General features: G+C 43.2%; 1 pseudogene; it reads left to right on the top strand.

Moving 5' to 3' along the window:
• LOC146871894 (bile acid receptor-like) overlaps nt 1-10,871 on the top strand; it is a 373,335-nt pseudogene extending 362,464 nt beyond the window's left edge.
• The last annotated feature ends 4,084 nt before the right edge of the window (nt 10,872-14,955 follow it).

Below are 14,955 nucleotides of genomic sequence, written 5' to 3'. Positions count from 1 at the left end.
TAAACATGTTTGAAATCAAAGGCCAACACTTTCTAGAGTAGCAAGGCAGGGGTGTGGAATTCCTATAGCCCGACGCAGAGGACATATTGTTCGGAGTCAAGGACAACCCGTTTTCATTGGTATTTTGTCCATAGAACAATTAGGCCCAACCCCCTCCAGCCCAAACTCTTTGGCTGCCAGTTTACAGTACCATATTATGATCAAGGAAAGACATGTTCTGACTTCAAGCTTGTATTTATGGTTCATTAATGCAAAGGCTTTATTATTAGGGTGAGCTTTCTAAGGAAATGTTGTAAGCTCGGACTGCACTACTGACAGCGGTTCCAGTATAAACATTTGTACACACGTTTTCAGAGTTTGGCAGCATGAGGCTATGTAAAATGCTCTCTGATTAGATACAAATATTTGCAGAAGCTTGAAAGCAAGATGGATGGTTCTTTGCTTTCAAAATAAAATGTTCACAAAACTACTATTTCTTTGCAGCATCATTTTAAAAATGTGTTGATGCATGCTAGTATTTCCCAAATATATTCCTAATGGAAAATCGTTGTAACCAGTTTCAGCAAGATTATGGGAAACATTAAAAGAACATGCATTGGCAAAGTCAGTAGGTCTGAAATTGGTAGTCAGTCTTTTGGTTTTGTCAATGAGTTTCTTGTTTTGGCATGGTTTTTGTAAAACCTTATTACCGTGGGAGAGGCCGGGCCCTCACCATTATAACAAGCTTTGGCAAAAAGCAACAAAACATTTTGGTCTCAAAAAGCACACATTGCCATATTAGTTCCTGAACAAAACTACTTTGTGTCCCAATTTGCTCCTTGTGAAAGAGCAGAATGCTGTCACTCATAGTGAAGCCAGCCGATAGATATACAGAGCAAGATAGAATTTTACTAAACACAAAAGGTCTTGGTTAAGGCTAGACCTAATTAAGGGCCAAGTTATTAAAGAAATATCAAAAATGTACCCCTGGTATATGTCCTTGCATTAGTGCAGATTCACGGCTTTCAATGAATTCACAAGAATTTACAGAAGTAGGTAAAAAAATTGTAGCCCTAGAAAATATTTGTGAACTGCATTTTAGCACTAGCAAACATGCATGTGAAGATTTGCTTATGCGATAATTTGTTGAACGTTTGCAAGTTCACTTTCTCTCCAACTACTTTTTTCCCAACCCTGGAAGAAGTTTTACGCCTGTCATTGTCAGGAGTAAGCGTGGGTAAGAAATTACGCTTCGCTTGTGCAGTTTTTCCCACTCTGCGCTCCAGGTAGCGCCCAGATTTATTAAAAACTCAGCATAGCTGAGTTTTCTCCTTGCTCATGCTCGCCAACGTTAAGTTGGCAACCGAGGAATCTTACTCCAAACCACCTCTTGGCGAGATTTCTCAATGCGAGTGGTCACAGATGGTCGCTATCGCTCATGTTGAGAAACCTTCCGTTCACTTTGAGGAAGTTGCTGCTTAAGTAGAACATCTACTCGAGCATCAAAAAGAACAAGGGCCTTCTTGCAGTTTGCGCTGATTTTACAGCGGGGGAAAAAACACCCAGTGTTAAAACTCAGCTCGAATGGCACAATGTAATGCTGTCCACCGCTTGCAGAACTCCGCATAGTGCGGCAGAGTTTTTGGGTCACTGCAAACTACGCCAAGGCCAAGTGAGGAATATATTTCCAACCTTTCTCAGTATGGGAAATGATTAGAGAAGAGCTGGTGAAAACCCTCAAGTCATGTAAGTTAGTAGGTTTGAACAGAATTTAAAGGGCATTTCAAATCCTGGAACTATTGCTTACCACTGTCTTCAGCTCCAGTATGTAGATCTTCAGAAAAGTGGCAAAATAAGAGAATTGCTAGTATTCAAACCCTACTATGGTATGAGCCCTGGCCTAATCTGAGAGGCTATATCAGAGCTCCTATATAATGAGATTGCTGCCATAATTTGTCACAGCACTACATGGCACAAACGGGACAAGCGGATTTTGGTACAGGGCAAGTAGATTTATGAAGCAACCTGCCCCATGGACAAATAGGTATTTTATTATATTTCACACCCCTGAGCAAGTGTTGCACTCCTGCCAATCAACCTTCTCCACCTCAGGCATCATAGCCAATAATCACAAATGTAAACCCCACAGACGCACCAAAGCTCAAAGCCCCATAAGATTGATGTAGCCTGCTGTCCAGTGTGGCCAGAGATTAGGACATCTGGATTCAAACACAACCCTTAGCATGGGATTCATCACTCTTTTGCCTAAAGGCCAAAACGAGCCAGTGTTAGCAACATTATAGTCAGCAGAATAAGCGGATATGAGGTTAAAATATAGTTCTTTCTTTGAAAATTGGCGAATTGTGTTGATTGGTCCTGGGTAGCTTCACCCCGGCATCAAGAAAGACTCTATCACTTAAAACAGATCTATTTTAGCATCCCTAACATTTCCATGAATATCAAGCTACTCAGGGTAACCTTTTGTTCTTACATTTGTCCAAAATGTGGATATTATTTTGTAATATCCTCAGTTCTTGTTAATATGTTCCCTTTCATTCTGTACCTAGCTACTCAGCCAGTGTGAGTGTTCCGCGTAGAATGTTAGTGTGAGTGGAATGCTTCGGCGCCTGTGTGTGTGTGAGACAGTTGGGAAGATGGGCTGAGCAGCTAGGAGGCTGCTCCTGGTGGGGCTTGTTCTGGGCTTGTTCTAGCTTGCTGTAACTTCTACTTATGGACTTAAAAAATTACATAATATCATCTCGGCTACGTCTACTTTATCACCTGAACATGTGGAGCCAACCCACTACATTTATGGCGACGATCTGGAGCTTTTCTCACGCTAAAGGTAGTTGGATGCCAACTAAGGATGTGGAGTACAGCAAGACTACGTGTAGGAAAGGACCTACTACATTTGCTAACAAAAAGAAAGAAACAAGTATCAAGAAACTCAAGGAAAAGAAAACAAACCAGTCAAGCAAGAAACCAGTCAAGCACACCTCGCAGCCCCACCAGTGTCTAATACGCCGGACAGCCCCAGCCCAGGCGTGCTGTGTTTTCATCTCTGTGTCTACAACACCAGTAAATACGGTTTCAAGCCTGCTTACATCTTGGAGAAAAAATTATGCCACAACAAATGTCTGCAGTACAACAAAAACGTCTACTGTGCCACAACCAACGAATTTTGTGCATCAAGTAACAAGGTAATCAGTGGCTGTTTGTGTCTTTGCCCACCAGTGCAGGGTTAAAATGTTTTTCTTTGGCAAAAGGCATCCAGTTTTTAATTTGTGGCTGTGCACTCGCTATAGACTTTAATACCCCATGGACTCTGAAAGTGTTTTCTACAGCATCGTGTTTATGGACTTGCTGTTTAAATTTTCGTGTGCTCATTTGTACTAGCTTTTAGCTGGTGCGAGCTTTACCTGTGCCTGACAAATTTAGCGAACTGGCGATTTTACAGTTGTAACGTTTGTCATTCATTTAGATCGCCTCGTCAAACTGAAGGCTGAGAATGACATTGTGATCAAAGATTTTATTACTACATTTTATGGTTTTCATACTTTGCTGCAAGGACTGTTTGTGATTACAGTTACGCTGTATTTCAAATTGAAAATTGGCTCGTGCAACTCACCTTCACCACCGTGATGCGTGGAGCCTCTCATCAACCTTCCATGACGTCTTGGGTGTTTCTGATGTTCGAGGCTGCATATGGTCATTTTGCAGCAGGAGCGCGCCGTGAGCCACTCGGCATGCGTCTCCTGTGCATCCCGCCATCTTGGAGTTGGCGGTTGCAGGCACTCTACTTTGCACGATATTGTCCATTTAATGTGCCCTCCCGTAACCTGCCAACCAGCGACCAGCTGTGGCTGTCTTGGCATAAATCCTTTATGTATAGAGTCTGGCAAGACATTAAACAACCTATCTACAAACTCTGTCTATGTCTGGCTAACTACCAAATAGCGTGAATTTCGACTTTCCACTACTTGTCTACAAACAATCAACTGACTTGCACGTGCTGCCCGGCCGCAACTGCAACATTGGAGGAGGTGCCAAGATGTATACAACCAAGCTGTGTGAGCCATTACATTTATTAGCGATGGACTGCTGGGTGTTCCGACCGTTGTCTGTGAGTACTTTGAAATACTGCTTCTGTGCCTAATGCGTAGCCTCTGATTTGGTGGATGACACAGTCCGTCATCGGTTGAGGAGTTAAACAACAGCAAAGTTTGGCTCGGTTTGGTATGGCGCTGTGCTGGGGGACATGTCTCGTAAGTGCCGGCTGTTTTTACCGTTGCACGTCTTTTGAACAGTCCGCGAGCTGCAGCGCATGTACTCTTACTTTCCCCTCAGGGTTGCGTGAAGATATGCAAATGTTCTGCCATGATGTTAGCAGCATTGCCCTGGTGGCAAGTCTTCGAGGTACTTTCTGGTGGCACGTCTCTTTGAATTGTTAAACGCCTGTTCCTTATTATCGCGGTGACAGGCATACCATTGTCATTTTCGAAATACAAGTTTGTTGTGTAGTTTTACAAGATTCAATGCAAAAATGTTTTCTTTCACAGGAAAAGGACATTTATGGGTTTACAGTGTGTTTTGTTATTGCTACATGTCAACATTTTTGAATGGCATTCCACACGTCTATGTTTTGTTGGCATGGGAGTTGGTCCTAGTCCCATGTCTCTTATTCACGCATTTCTTTAAGTTTTCAGATATTTTATCCCTGTCTAGGGATAGGAGTGGGTTTTAGTCCCATTTCCTTTCATTCTAGTTATTTTATTTCTGTCTAGGGATAGGAGTGGGTTTTAGTCCCATTTCCTTTTTAGATATTTTATCCCTGCCTACGGATGGGAGTGGGTTTTTAGTCCCATTACCCCATGTTTCAGATATTTTATCCCTGCCTAGGGATGGGAGTTGGTTTTTAGTCCCATCACCCCACGTTCACAGTTATTTACATTTGGAATGGGTATTAGCCCCATTTTTCTGTTTAAAGGGGCTGTCAGTCCCATCTTTGTTATGTTGTTGTTGGGTGTCAGTCCCTTCATTTCGATGTTCGTTGTCGTGTTTGTGGGTAGCCATCTTTTGATGCCACACTGTGCTGCATTCTGTTTTTCATGCTGCACAAGTCCTTGGGTGTTAGTCCCATGCGACGTATTCTGTACACTTGGGTGTAGGTCCCAAACAATGTTTTTTTTTTTCACTTGGGTTTTAGTCCCATAGTTTTCCTCACATGAGGGGTGGCATATTGGGTTTTTGCCACAGTCTTCTCACGTGAGAAGTACTTCCTTGGGTGTCGTTCTACCCATTGTATTTTAGTCTGGGTTAAGTTTAACCTTTTCTTCTGGCATGTGTGTCATTCTCACTTGTTTTATGTGAGCTCTTATTTCACTTCTTAAATTTTTCTTTGTTCAGTATTAAAGGAGGAGGATGGTGTTAGTGTGTTTATCTATCCTTTCATCTTTCCTTCCACCTTAGTGTGTCTGTTTTCCCTCTCGTGATGTATTTCATCATGTATCCATGGGTTTATGGACTCTTTACATCTCTTGTACAATTCTGTGTATAGTTGTTTTTATTTTAGTTTGAGTTTAGCTTAGGTCGTGTTAATTTTCAGTGTAAAGGGAGAGGATGTGTAATATCCTCAGTTCTTGTTAATATGTTCCCTTTCATTCTGTACCTAACTGCTCAGCCAGTGTGAGTGTTCCGCGTAGAATGTTAGTGTGAGTGGAATGCTTCGGTGCCTGTGTGTGTGTGAGACAGTTGGGAAGATGGGCTGAACAGCTAGGAGGCTGCTCCTGGTGGGGTTTGTTCTGGGCTTGTTCTAGCTTGCTGTAACTTCTACTTATGGACTTAATAAATTACATAAAATCATCTCGGCTACGTCTACTTTATCACCTGAACATGTGGGGCCAGCCCACTACATATTTGTCTACAGGAGTATTACACACCGCCTTCCGACAAACATGATATTATTGATTCTCCCCAGTAAAATCTCCAAAATTAGGGAAATATGCGGGAAGGAGGCTGGCGATTTATGTTGCTACCAATTTTTCCTAAATCTAAAATGCATAATTCTGTCAGCTCCATCATACAGCCCTTACTTGCCCAGGCAGAAGCTAAGGGCCACACTCTTGATGTTATTGCTGTAATTGTATACTTCAATCACATCACACCCAAAAAATCTATAATTCGATCATTAATTTGATGTTTTACAGGATGTCCAGATTTGTTTTCCTAAGATATCTCCTATTTCAACAGGAGAATCTGACTCAAGGTATTATCAGGACAATTCAACAATGAGATCAGAATGCCTGTGCTAGATTTAGTCCCAAATCTTGAAAATCTGAATCCGGTACTGCTTTTCCCCAAAGATTTTATTGTATAGTGGGAGTAATAACAGCCCACTATTCAAAGACAATCTTCAAAAGAGCATATTAAGTTCCTTTCAGGCCTGCTGTCGTAGAAGTCTTAATTAGGTCTTGCCTGACAGTACAGCTGTCTACCAGACTTATTGTTTCCAATTCTTTCCAATATATAATGAGTGGACTTTGGCTGTGCCCAAATAATTATTTCTCCCTCACCTCATGACATTGGCCATGGTATACCCTTTTGCCTCCTACGGAATGCTTTCATAGCAATGTATTGTGAACTATTTTACCATCGCACAAGTACTCTGAAAGCATTACATTAATTATCTCTCAGCAGTATTGTGTATAGAACACAATTGTAATTTTTTTATTTATACACTGCAGGAGTTTTTTAAATGTTTTACTAAAGACTGCAAAATAAATGTGAGACCTTTTGGCCTTGCCAATGCCTCTTTATAATGAGGGGAGAGGAAAGGTCTCCACTTTCTCAGTAAACCCAGTCTTTGTCACAAAATGGTCAACCATATGTAAGAGTATACAAAGGTAAATCTAACCTTCATGTGTTACTGCAAGGAGTTGGGGGGTTGGACACAGATTAAGCATTCCCAAAAAGTAAATGGCTGTTTGATTTACGATAAAAGGCCAACACAGTGTTTATAATAACAACAGGAAAGTTGATATGTGAATACGGTGTATTAAAATTTTTTAAACTGGAGGGTATTTTCATTTTCAATGTTTGTTTGCATTTATATGATTGCAATTGTTTCACAATAACCTTGCAAGAAACGTAAGCATGCAAATAAGAAAATAGCCATGCAGTATTGGAGCAGATGAATTTTGTCCTCTTTTAGTGAACACACTGTACACATACACGCACATATATGCACACACGTATAGAGCTAAATCCAAATTATTTTCCTCAAAATAATGTTTCCCCCTTTGTTTTTTATGAATACCAGCACTTGAAATGAAATGAAATGAAAGAAATTTGTTAAGCGCGAATAGCTGCCCTGAGGCGTCCAGGCGCTAGGGAATAGAATGAACCTTCTACTTAAGTTGATCACAGGGAGTAAGTTTGTTTTTAGTTAAAGAGTAAGGTTTTTAATTGTTTGCGAAAGGTTAGTAGGTTGGAGTTGAACCTTAGATGTAGGGGGAGAGAGTTCCACAGTTTGGATGCATTGTAGGAGAAAGATCGACCTCCTGCTCTGGATCTTCGTATCTGCGGGACAACGGCTAGGAAGGCTTGAGAGGAGCGAAGCTCTTTCTTGGGGTGGTAGGGAGTGACCAGGGAGTGGTTGATTACAGGGCCGGATTTCCAAAAGGCTTGGTGGGTGATGCACATGGCCTTGAACTTAATTCTATCCCTGACAGGGAGCCAGTGCAGAGTTTTTAATCCCGGCCCTATCGGGGTTCTGCGGGGGATTCCAAGAAGTGTGCGGGCTGCACAGTTTTGGATCCGCTGTAGTTTGTTCAGGCAGTATTCAGGAGCCCCTAAATACAGGGCGTTGCTAAAGTCAATACGGGACAGAATCAGGCCCTGGATGACTACCTGTTTGGCCTCGAAAGGAAGAAGTGGGAGGATTTTTTTCATCATCCTGATGAGACCAAAGCATGTTGCTGATAGTTTGGTGACTTGTGTATTGAATGTTAGGGATTTGTCTAGCCATATTCCGAGACTTTTTATGTTATCTCTGGGTGTAGGGGGGGCACCTAGGCTGGGGGGCCACAATAGCTCTAAGGTGGAGGGTGGAGGGGGCAGATGGACCGAGGAGCATGAACTCGGTTTTATCCCCATTGAGCTTTAAGCATGACTTCGTCATCCAGCTCTTTACCTGCTCCAGACAGGGAGTCAAGCTGATCTGTGCTTATGTTCTTATGCGCAAGGGAGACCACTAGCTGGGTGTCGTCCGCATAAGTGACGATCTTAATGCCATGCGGACGGATAATCCCTGCCAGTGGTCTCATGTATGCGTTGAATAACGTGGGGCTTAATGAGGAGCCCTGCGGTACCCCACATTCCAGAGGCTTGCTTGAGGAGACTGAGGCTCCTTCAAAGACTCGGAAGGTGCGGTCTTTTAGAAAGGACTTGAGCCAAGCTAGGGCTTCTCCTGATATTCCTAAGCTCAGGAGGCGGCGAAGGAGGATTTTATGGTTCACCGTATCAAAGGCGGCGCTCAGGTCAAGGAGGATCACTGCCACTGATCCCCCCTGATCTAGGATCCGCCTCACTTCCTCTGTGACTGCCACCAAAGCCGTCTCCGTACCATGTTTGGGACGGAAGCCCGTCTGGGTGGTGTCAAGCAGATGGTTGCTCTTGAAAAACCTGGTTAGAGAGGTGTTAATGTGTTTTTCGAGGACTTTGCTTGCCCAGGGGAGCAGTGAGATAGGGCGATAGCTGTTGAGGATGCCAGGATCGAGGTTGGGTTTCTTCAAGAGTGCTCAGACCCTGGCATGTTTCCAGGTTGGTGGAACTGTGCTAGTCACTATCGAGGAGTTCAATAACTCCAATAGTGTGGGAAGAATCACCTGGCTAGCCGAGACCAGCGTATTCGGTGGTGCAGGGTCGCATGGGGAGCCAGATTTTATTTGGTGCATCAGAGACTCGAGTGTTACTGAGTCTAACTGTGGGAAGTGGGCTTGGGTGTTATGAGGCGACTCCTCTACTTCAGCTGCTGGATAATGTCCTTGGGGGAGTGGGTCCGAGTCAATGTCCGGAAAAGATGTGTAGATTTTGTTTACCTTAAGGAAGAAGAAATCAGCCAGATCGTTACATCGGGAGGGCACATTGGGGTTGGCAATTGGTGGGGGTGGAAGCGTAGTTAGACTTTTTACCGTTTGGTACATTTCTTTGGGTTTACATTTGGCCGACATTATTTTGTCATTGTAATAAATCGATTGTGTCAGTTTTATTGCCGATTTGTAGGCTCCAATGGCCTCCCTGTAAGTGGCTTTGTCCGTAGCAGCGTAGCTCAAGCGCCACTTCCTTTCCAGCCTCTTATAGATGCGCTTTTTGTCTCTAAGTTCTTCTGAGTACCAGGGCGCTGTTTTCTGATGTCTTTTTGAGCTAGTAGTGCGGAGGGGTAATATGGAGTCTAGTGAATTTGTGATCCAATTGTCGTATTCACTGTTACCTTTAGAGGGATCGCCGTTGAGCACAGGCCTAGTTTTGGTAAGAATGTTGGTCCAGTCATCCAGACATAGTTTGGACCAATTCCTCATTCTGCGGGGGATGTGGGAGGGTGGGACGCATTTGTGTGTAGTCCAGGTGAGTGGGATCAGGAAGTGATCAGTCCATGGAAGACGACTGATAGTGCCAATTGTTAACTGTGTGCAGTTGCTGAATACAGAGTCTAGTAGGTGGCCTTTTATGTGCGTAGGGGAGGAGACAAGCTGCTCTAGTTCGACTGCCGCTAAGCTGGCCGTCATCTCTGTGGCGACGCTGTCCTGTGTATTATCGAAGTGTATGTTGAGGTCGCCCAGTAGTGTGAAATTTGCCGGTGAAGTAATTAGTTCGGCCACAGCAGAAGGTAGCGCTGTCTGGAACTGTTTGAGTGCTCCAGGAGGGCGGTAGATTAGAATGCCAGTGAAGCTTTTGTTAGGGGAGAATTCGATGACAAAGGGCATGCTCTCACAGCCTGCAATGGACTCCGTAGGGCAGCGACAGGAATAGATGTCTTTATAAATGATAGCAAGCCCCCCGCCTTTCCCCTGGACGCGGTCCAAACGGACGATCTGGTAGCCTGATATAAGGGCTTGTACCAGGTCAGGCTCTGAGTGAGCCATGTTTCAGTCAAAAAGACTATGTCCGGCATGTGCTCACCCAGCAGCATTGATATTTCCAAACTGTGTTTGGGTAGGGATCTGCAGTTTAAGAGAAACATGTGGTAGTCCCGCAATTCATCTTGTTTGTAAGGTTACAATGTACTCCATAGCTTGCGTGTCACTAATTTGTCGCTTCATTTTTTTTTCAGATCGTCCATTCCTAAAAAACAAATTATGCGTAGAACAGTTACAAGAACCACTTTTAGAAATGTTACACAAGTATTCTAAATTGTATCATCCCGAAGATCCACAGCATTTTGTACGGCTCATAGGACGACTCACAGAACTCAGGACTCTTAACCACAACCATTCAGAAGTGCTCATATCTTGGAAATTAAAGGATCCAAAGCTGACATCTTTAATATGTGATGTTTGGGACTTGCACTGAGAAACAATATTTTAAATGGTTTGTGGGAGGAAAGCTGTCTTCTGATTTGCAAAGATCTTTCTTTTTTTAAATGACAAGTAAACTGTATAGAAGTCACACTAATTATTCTTCTTTTGAGAAGATTTATCTGCAGCTTGGGTTAGTCTATTGGTATTTTTTGTTTGCACCTGTATTTCATTTTGTTATTGGTAAAGTCATCTCTTCCACTTGAAATATATTGGTATGTTCAGTCAGTTTTGGTAATTCTAAATGTGTACCTCAACAGGCAATCACAGTAAGATAGGGGAAAATATGTCTCATTACAATAAACTTAAACATGGATCGACATATGAGTTTTTAGTCCAATTATTGTACATATAAATGAGATAAGCCGCACCACAGTTGAAACCATGGAAGAATTTCCTTTTGCATGACATCCTACTGTATGTAAATATCATGCTAGGTGGTTCCTGGGAAAAGGTGCACAAATATGTTCTATACTGTCTTTCTGATGAGACATCACTCCATCTTTAAATCGCAGACCCATTTCCATGCAGCTGATTGCAAGAGTGATTTTCAGTAGAGTATCTCCAAACTTCTAAGGCAACTCTGCATTTGAGGCTTTAAGGTGGGTGAGCTTGAATACTAAATAATTTTGAGGAAATAAATGAGCCAGGGATTCATTACAAGTTTCCATGCTATTCTGATTGTGCCAGTAATATGAGTTGCAGACCCCATCAAAATTACAAGATGCACAGCCATCCTGTTTTATCCGGGAACTTTGACTGCTGAAGGCAAATGGGTGAAACTGCACGAGGGTTTGAAGAACTGGACGGAGAATTACTGATTCCCGAGGCATTCTTCAGAAAAGCTTATAGTTACACCTGTAATCCCTCTCCCACCCAGCTACATGGACCCTTGGTATCACAAACTCCAGGGCTGACAGGAAGGGATGGGTGAAATCATTTTTTTAATTGGCGGTAAGAAAATGCGAAATTGAAGGCAATTCGGCCATTTCCACAGGTTTCATATCTGCCTTGCTTGGGTTAAAGAAGTCGGAACACCGGCCAAACAACACCCTGCAGAAGAACAATTTCTAGTTCTGTGAAGTAAGTAACGCCTTACCCTCGATGCTGCCCCCTCCGTTTCTAAAAACAAAATTGCCAAGGACACAGGTCTCTGAATAGCTGTAGCCGCCAGATTTCCAAATACATGGTGAATGTGGATTGTAGCAGGGCTCTTTTGAAGGCAATCTCCAACGTGGCAGCTGTCGGGCAAAAGATATAGGCATACTGCTTGGGAAAATTACCGGTAGAGTCTCTTCTCCCAGGGTGTCACTGATCAGTCTTTTTTCCTAATTATCTGCTTCTTCACACCATTTTATGACGTGTTGCAGTTGTGCTGCAAAATAATAAATTTCAAGATCAGGCAAGTCAAAGCTGCCATCCACTCTGTCCATTTTTTATATGTCTAGCTGGACTCTGCTTGCCACTGAGATCAGCATACTACCTATTCTTTAAAAATGTATTGCAGGACTGGACAGAGCATGCTTTGGAGGACATAGAGGCCGCGAGGGAAGAATATCCTGATGCAATTGCAATTCTGCCCATAATGGACAAGGAGAATGTATTCCAAAACTGCATGGGTGCCCAAGGCCCAAAATCATCCATCCCAGAACTGTAGGAGTGTTGATTTTCAACAGAATGTGCTAACAGCATACTTAAATATCTAAACCTCGCCATTTACCATTGTAAGTCTATTCTCTGGAGTTTGTTGTGGGTAATTCCCAACAATCTCCTTAATAATAAAATAGTTTTGTCCCTATTAATGCATATGCAAAAAGAACAATTGATGGGCAGAATGCATGTCCTATATTCACCCCAGTACACAGATCTGGGCCTAAATCCATCGTTTTTTTGCTCACCATGCCATTCCAGTTTGGACCCAGCCATATGCAAATCAGTCTTGACTCTGCGCCCCAATGGGAACAGTCCAGCCCGAACTGCCAGGACAGGTCCTCCCTGGACTGAAAACAAGCATCCTATGACCGGTTTCGGGCTTTCAGCACTCATCAGCCAAGATAGCTTGACTTCAGTGGCATGGAGAACACGGGACCCACGTCTGGGCATACCCATCCCACTCGGGGTGAGTGTTTGAAAAGTTTCAGCACTCCGTCCATCATCTCCTTGTGTTTGCTTTCTTCGCCATAAGTTGGCAGGGTATGCCCAGACGTGGGTCCCTTGCCACTGGATTCAAGCTAGCCTGGCTGAAGAGGGCTGTTAGCCCGAAACCGGTCCCAGGATGCTTGTTTCCGGTCCAGGGAAGACATGGCTTGGCAGTTGGGGCTGGACTGTTCCCATGCGGCACAAGGTCAAGAATGATTTGCATATAGCTGTGTCTGAACTGGGGTGGCAAAGTGAGCTAAAGAATGATGATGGATTCAACCCAGATCTGTGACTGGGGGTGAGTGTTTGAAAAGTTTCAGCACTCTGTCCATCATCTCATTGTTTGCTTTGTTCGCCCTAAGTTGGCAGGGTATTCCCAGACGTGGGTCCCTTGCTCACTTTGCCACTGGATTCAAGCTAGCCTGGCTGAAGAGGGCTGTTAGCCCAAAACTGGTCCCAAGATCCTTGTTTCTGGTCCAGGGAAGACATGGCTTGGCAGTTCGGGCTGGACTCTTCCCATGAGGCACAGGGTCAAGACTGATTTGCATATAGCTGTGTCTGAACTGGGGTGGCAAAGTGAGCTAAAGAATGATGATGATTCAACCCAGATCTGTGACTGGGGGTGAGTGTTTGAAAAGTTTCAGCACTCCGTCCATCATCTCCTTGTGTTTGCCTATTAATGCATATGCCAGAGGCTCAACCAAATCTTTCCAACTCTTGCAACAAACTAGAGACAGATGTCTAGAGTTGGCTAACTTACACCAATGTGTCATTTGGATACATTGATATGGTTTGCACTGGGTCACCCACGTCCTTCCCATTCACACAGTGCATATATCAGCTTGAGCACCAATGTCTCAACCACCAGTGCAAATAATAGTGGAGATAGGGACCTTCCTGCCTAGTGCCACTCTCTATGGTCCATTTATCAGACACAGTACACCAGACCTTATGCGAGCAAAAGCGTCAGTGTATAGAATTTTAATCCGATCCAGGTAATGCTGTTCAAACACGATCTCTTCTTTTTCATTATGTCGTTATATTGTGCTAAGTTAGAGTCTAATAGAAATAATTAAGATCAAGTTAATTAAGCTATTTCTGGAAAACAACTCTATGATCTTATCTGTACTTGTTTTTAATACACAACCCTCACATCAAGGGTCAGTGGGCTGATGTACAATGTTGCAAACAATTATACATAGGAGAAGATGCCACAATTGTACATTGTAATTTTTTTTCAAGTAACTGACTATTGGTCTTTATAGGTACAATTGAGGATAATGTATTCTTTCTAGCTGTCTATTTTAACATCATGGTCATTCAGCCGATTTACCAAACTCAAACTAAAGCAGTGAAGGTAAAAACTAGACGCTGGAACAAAGTCCAAGCCAACGACCTAGAAATGGCCCTTGGCCAACTCCCTCTTTTGCTGGCTAAGGACAATAACGAGGCAGTATCAGTGTTTAATGAATGGCTCTTGACAGCGGCTGATTGTGTGGCACCTGAAAAATTGGTGACGGTCAGGAGACTAAAGCCCTCGTCATCTTGGTACAGCTCTGAGCTGAAAGGTCTAAAAGTAAACTGCAGGAGAGCGGAACGTCTTTGGAGACAAGATTACAGTAAAGATAAGAAAACAACATACAATCTTGCCCTCCAACAGTATAAGGACGCAATCACTGCCACAAAAAGATTATTTTACACAACCAAGATCAAGGAAGTCGGTAATTCCACTAAGGAACTTTTTAAAACAGTCACACTGTTGTCTAAATCTCAGCAGGTAAATGTCTTCCAAACAGACCAAGCTATGTGCAATAAACTGGTCATATATTTTCAGAATAAGGTCCAAGTAATTTATGATGACCTTTTGAAAACTCGAACGGGTCCACACAACCCAGATCAACCATTGGATGAGGCTGGAGCAATACACTCTAGATTAGCAAGTTTTCCAGCAATTACAAACGAGGAGGTATATAAACTTCTTGTTTCTATAAAATCTGGTTCACCCAAAGACCCTTGTCCCCCTGCGATTAAGCATCTGGCTACTAGGAGAATTGGAGATGAATTGACTCCACTAGTCAATCAAGTGTTAGAATCAGGTAGCTACCCAGTTTGTTGGAAAAAAGCAATGATTAGGCCAATCCTGAAAAATCCACCCTAGATCCCTCGGAGCCCAAGAACTATCGCCCGATTGCTGGATTACCCATAGCAGCTAAAATCTTGGGGAAGTCGGTGAATAAGGTGCTGACTGAGTACCTGGACACCA

The sequence above is a fragment of the Triturus cristatus genome, chromosome 1_1 (assembly GCF_964204655.1).
Source record: "Triturus cristatus chromosome 1_1, aTriCri1.1, whole genome shotgun sequence".
Taxonomy (NCBI): domain Eukaryota; kingdom Metazoa; phylum Chordata; class Amphibia; order Caudata; family Salamandridae; genus Triturus; species Triturus cristatus.
The sequence above is the reverse complement of the archived record's forward strand: the minus strand, read 5'-3'. Positions and strand labels throughout refer to the sequence as shown.